Source organism: Rattus rattus, chromosome 11 (assembly GCF_011064425.1).
Source record: "Rattus rattus isolate New Zealand chromosome 11, Rrattus_CSIRO_v1, whole genome shotgun sequence".
NCBI lineage: Eukaryota > Metazoa > Chordata > Mammalia > Rodentia > Muridae > Rattus > Rattus rattus.
The window spans coordinates 8,803,268-8,809,317 of record NC_046164.1 but is presented as its reverse complement, the minus strand read 5'-3'; the positions used below and the strand labels follow the sequence as shown (position 1 = coordinate 8,809,317).

General features: G+C 38.4%; 1 non-coding gene across 1 annotated transcript; it reads right to left on the bottom strand.

Moving 5' to 3' along the window:
• Positions 1-258: 258 nt before the first annotated feature.
• LOC116912993 lies at positions 259-390 on the bottom strand. Its single transcript, XR_004389556.1, has one exon. It is a non-coding gene; the product is annotated as a small nucleolar RNA SNORA17 (small nucleolar RNA).
• Between the last annotated feature and the right edge of the window lie 5,660 nt (positions 391-6,050).

Sequence of the window (6,050 nt, the reverse complement as noted above, 5' to 3'; positions counted from 1 at the left end):
TCCTTGTGCCCACATCCTTCTGTTTCTCTTTCTCTTCCATTTCTCCTCATTTACTTGCTTTCCTTAGGCTCTGGGGTCTCTGAGTATCTGGGGTCATCTCCGCAGTGGTCTTAGGAGTGCTATGCCCTGCTGGTGCACCTGGGAAGGGATCATCTCATCACGGTCTGCCGCTCCATCCCCCGCAGGCCCATGCAATGTCCCAATGGTTGTGGTCTCAGGCTTGCTATCCAGGCCCCTTGGCGCTTGCAATCTTCAGGGAACGCTGGGACACTAATTATTCAAATGTTTATAGGTCAGAACATTGAGTTTAGATGTAGCCTCTCTCCTCTTCGCCACCTACTGATGCACATGTGACAGAGCAGCCATACCTGTAATGCCTCTATAGGTACCCTATAGTCTTAATTATATGCAAAACCAAACAAAAACAAGAAACTGTCACCTGCTGTAATAGCATCTTGTCAATATAAAATTTTAGCTGCCATAATTATATTTTCTTTGGGGAAAAACGTTCTCAAGAATGGGAATTTATAGCAAGCCATAAAGGTTGTTAACATTGTTATGACAATGTTTAGTTTTCACTTTCAAGGCAGCCATCCAGATATTTTGAGGATCAGAATGGAGAGGCTGCATGATGAGAGGACCAGAGAGGCCACTAGTGCCTGGACAGCCTCAGTTAAAGTTGAAGCCCCAGGACTGAGGGCGTCAAGGAGAGAAGGTGAGGTTTGGTACCATGTGACAGGTTCCGAGACCCTGAAGAGATCCCAGAAGAGGCAGTTGGGGAAGGTGTAGCCCAGTAGCAGGGCAGACCCCAGTATCTTGGAGATGCCAATACCATGGGATGCCTACCAATTACAGTAGCCTAGGGACAAAATGTGCGTGCTGCAGAGGGCAGCTTAGAGAACTGGCTGAAGTCCTTTGGAACTCAGAGGACTGTGAGTGGGACCCAGACATCGAGCACTGAAGTTTTTATGCAGTTAAGGTTGGCTTGGCTTTGATTTTAACTATGCCCTGATTCCACCCCTATTGAAATAAGAAAATATGCAACATATCTTTTATTGGACTCTGAAGTTTTAGAGAGGCTTTGCATAGTTAGAGAAACTTGGGATGTTTTAAAGAGACCAAAACTTTTAAAGCATTTGTATATTCAAGAACTGGGAATTTTTAAGTTGGGAATATTTTATATTGTTTTATTAGTATTAATATGAGATCGGGGGTAAGCAAAAGAGAAAGGGTGGTAGGTTAATGGTAATTTATTTGTTTGTTATTGTGACAAGGAATCAAGTCTGCTGCCTATTTTTTATGTCAACTTGACATAAGCTAAAGTCACTTTGAAAGAGAAAACCTCAGCTGATAACATGGTCCTTCAACATAGGCTGTTATCTGGAAGTGTAAAATGAAATTTTTAGCAAAAATATTTATGAATTTTAAGAAGAAAAAAGATAAAGGACTTAATGATTGTTTAATTGGTTTTCAATATCATTTTAGGTCATCACTGTGATGTCGAGACACTCACGTAATATTGTGTATTCTTTATTTTGTGTCTTTTAAAACAATATAGATTATGTTTAATAATGTCCCATTATTTCACTCCTTCTTTAAAAGGGGAACAAGAATACCCTTGGCAGGGAATAGGGAGGCAAAGTTTAAAACAGAGGCAGAAGGAACACCCATTCAGAGCCTGCCCCACATGTGGCCCATACATATACAGCCACCCAATTAGACAAGATGGATGAAGCAAAGAAGTGCAGGACGACAGGAGCCGGATGTAGATCTCTCTTGAGAGACACAGCCAGAATACAGCAAATACATTGGCGAATGCCAGCAGCAAACCACTGAACTGAGAACCCCCGTTGAAGGAATCACAAAAAGGACTGGAAGAGCTTGAAGGGCCTCGATACCCCATATAAACAACAATGCCAACCAACCAGAGCTTCCAGGGACTAAGCCACTACCTAAAGACTATACATGGACTGACCCTGGACTCTGACCTCATAGGTAGCAATGAATAGCCTAGTAAGAGCACCAGTGGAAGGGGAAGCCCTTGGTCCTGCCAAGACTGAACCCCCAGTGAACGTGATTGTTGCGGGGAGGGTGGTAATGGGGGAGGATGGGGAGGGGAACACCAATATTGAAGGGGAGAGGAAGGAGTTAGGGGGATGTTGGCCCGGAAACTGGGAAAGGAAATAACAATCAAGATGTAAATAAGAAATACTCAAGTTAATAAAGATAACAAAAAAGTCGCATTATTCATTAAGAAAATGCATTCTGAACTGTTTAATTCACAAATGAAATAAACTGATTTTGAAACCCCCATTGCCACTGTTCTTTCAATACCCTATAAACGTGTACTTATCTAAGCACAGATTTTCTTAGTACTGTTGTATGTAAATGTTGAACACACTCACAGAAACTTGAAAACTAGTGCTAAAGATTATTTTCACATATGAGAAGGAACGATGTCCTTATACATACCTGTGTGTGGTTATTATTGTAACATGTACATACCAATGTTGTCCTCCTGGGCCTGTGTGTGTGGTTACTACATAATTCACACACCAATGCTTTTGATGTTGATTTCTTTCAGGTTAGACTCACACTGTTTTTTAATTTTTTTTCTTACTAATTGCAAGTCTTTCCCATGGGTCTTTAATTTCAAGAGTGTCCAGTTACTTGCTGACAGTGTGCAAAGTTTCATGAACAGCAGGTAGAAACTGCCTAGCATACAGAGTTTTTGAGAACAATAGTTTTATTTAATGAATGAATCAATTGGAAGGAGAAATGAATGAGTTTTACTGATGAAGATTACATAGAGTTGCCTAGAGAAAATACTTTTTAAACAATATGAATATTAGAGAATCACAAAATATTTATATCATAATGAAAAGTGTTACCCGATATGTTTGGGCTGTTAGGATAGAATATCACAAATTTGGTGACTTGAAAACCAAAAGTATATATTCTTAAAGGCTGTAAGCGGGTAATGCAGAACCAGACTGTGAGCAGGCTCAGGTCTAGCAAGGGATTTTTATCCATGAGGCAATATTCATATTTCAACACTACAGGAAAAAATTAAATTCATCATGAATAAAAGACACACTCTTGAATTCTGCAACTACTAGGACTATAATAGAAGAATAAAGGCGAAGATGCTTGCTTGATAGTAAACGATTACAGAAGAAGAATGAAGTTAGTCAGGAACCACACAATATGCATTTCTCTTTTACACTATTTAGTTCCATGAGTATCAATGTTTTATTTAGTGTTATTTTTCTTTTTAGATTAACTTTGCAATATGGCAGTTCCAGACACTAAATATCTCTCGTCGCCCTGTCTTTTCTCCCTTCAAATCTTATCTCCTCCCTCCCATCACCACCAGTCCCTTCCCCAGAGTTATGACTCTAGATGGTATGGGATACCCTGTGCTAATGTCCTAGGTGCCCCTTTCTTTAGAGGTGACAACCACAGCACCACACTGCCTATGGCTGGGTGGGGATAAAGAGTGTGACATAACACTGTCCTTTCTATACCTTCCTCCCACTGCATGCTACTAAGTGTTGTGACATTAGCAGTTTTTCCTTCAGCCTTTTTGCAGATACTCACATGCACCTGGTACTTCTGAGAGGAGACAGACAGACACAAGAGTCTATTCTAACATCTGGTCTAACTTATTCTCTCCTCAACGCTATCCATGCTGGATTATTTTTTCTTTTCGGCCTGCCCATTTTACTTCATGATTTTTTAAATGTTATTCAGAAAAACTATTCTTTCCCATAAAATTGATTTCATTTTGTTTGTTTGGGTTTTGCTGTTTGTTTGATTTTGAACAGAGTCTTGCTATCTCTGTAGCCCAGGCTAGCCTTCATTTTTCCTAACTTTGCTCCCTAGTGCTGGAGTTACGGGCATGCACGAACATACAAGGCTCAGTAAAGTTAGTTTGACACTGAGGTTTTCTCCTTAAGATTAGTTTGCTCACATGCTTTGCAACATAAATTACAAGCCTATTTCCATGAAAGCAACCTTTCCTCCATCTCTCAGCTATCATGGGGCCTTGTAACTCTTCAGAATTTAGCGTGATAAATAAATTTATAATCAAACGATTAAAATATTTCCTTCCTCATTATGTTACATAGCCCTGACAACAAATTGCATCACTAAATCACTGGACAACATAACCAAGTTTCTATGGCAACACAAGGACATCTTGGTCTTCTCGTCTCCTCTGTACCACAGTATTCTATGAGGTAATAGTCTCAGACCACAGTCAGACAGTAAATCTGCAATCCTTGTATGTGATGAACTACATTGGTTAAGAATACTTTCAGCTCTTAGACCTCACATATTAATAAGATGACTGACTATTTCCAAGTGTCCCATTCAACATTTTTAGGCCATGTCACTGCACCCAGATTGTAATTTTAGATATTTGCAGTTTATTGAATTGTTTTCAAGTCTGACATCTCTAACACTTTTATCCTTTGCTTCTAGTGTTGGGAGCAGAAGTTATCATTTATATGTGAATCCATCATGCTATCCCAACCAAAACCCTCGGTCCATATTGGTAAGAAAATTTATAAAGGCTAATGAAATAAATATACTTTAAAACAAATTATTTTGAAAAAGATGTCAGTATATATTTTTTAATCCAATAAAGGACATTTTGTCATAGCTAAATCAGACATAATGCTAATCAATGTCATCTGGCCTGACTAGCCAGAAAATGGATATTGATTACATTAAGACAATAAATAGAAAACAAGACAAACATGAAAACAACAATATGCGTGTTAATCTGAAGGAGGAAGAAGTCCTCTGTAGAGCTGTGAGTACATCACACAGACTGCCATGTTCCTACTCAGTGACCGCCCTGTGCCCTGTTCATCCCAGATCCTCTTTTGTCCACGTTATCACAACATTGTTCCAGTTGTTCCTCCACTCTCTTCTGCTACAAGAAATATCACTTAAAAGTGATAATCATGGATGACCTTTGTGACAAACAGTCCTATAAATTGTGTTTATAATGATGCTCATGTCTTGGCATTGAGAGCACTGTGATTTCGGGCTAATCTCACCTTGATTTCCTGGAGTTTACCTGCCTTCTCTGTCCACCATCAAGCCTGAAAAGCACAGCACTTGATGACTAGAGGCCTTTCATTCTGCTTGATCCTCCAGCCAAAATATTTTGGACTTTTTCTCTTTAGCGCTTCCTACTTCCTCAGTGGTATGAAAATGCCTAACTTTTTAAATATTCAAGTTAAATATCTTCCTCTCTGGATGGCCTTGTACTTGGTTCATGGAAAGGTTGAAGAATTTAACGTGCTGCATTATTTTTGTTGTTTTTAATTAATTATAAACAGTTTTATATAAACAATTAAACCTTTCTGAAAAGCATCTGGTCTTACTCATCTCAGAATTTTCAATGTGTGAAAGAGTGTTTGGCTTGCATCAGATGCTCAATCCACGTTTATGATGATCCATCGTTAGATTTAATAAAATAATGTTCTTCTAATCTCTGACTAGAATATTTATGTTAAAACAAGAGATGAAATTTTTTTTTTTTGTCTAGAAAAAAGGAATGGGATGGAATATTTAAAAATTACCCCAAAGAGCCTTAACAATAAGATACTTATTTTAAATATGACTGGATTAAGGTCGTGGTTTTATCGACTGATAAATAAATATTTTATGTGGTGAACAAAAGGCATTTTGAAAAGAATCTTATATTTAATTCTTCTTTTAAAAAATATAACTACTCATTTGAATGTGTCTAATAGCACAAGCCTACACATTGGGAAAAGGTAAGAAGTTATCTTCAAGTGGGAAAATGAATGTGGCCTTTCATTTGCATTGAACATCTATTTTCAAAGTTTCTGTTTTTTTCATGGAATACCAATTATTTGAGACAATACTTGAAGGAGAGAAAGACTCTACTGGAAATTCTCCACTAAGGAGAGTTACTAGAAGAGCCAGCCTCTGTAGGGGGCCTGTGAAAGTGTGTGAAAGGTCACCGTGGTGATTAAGAGATTAATGAGAGAATTATTGATAAAGGCAGA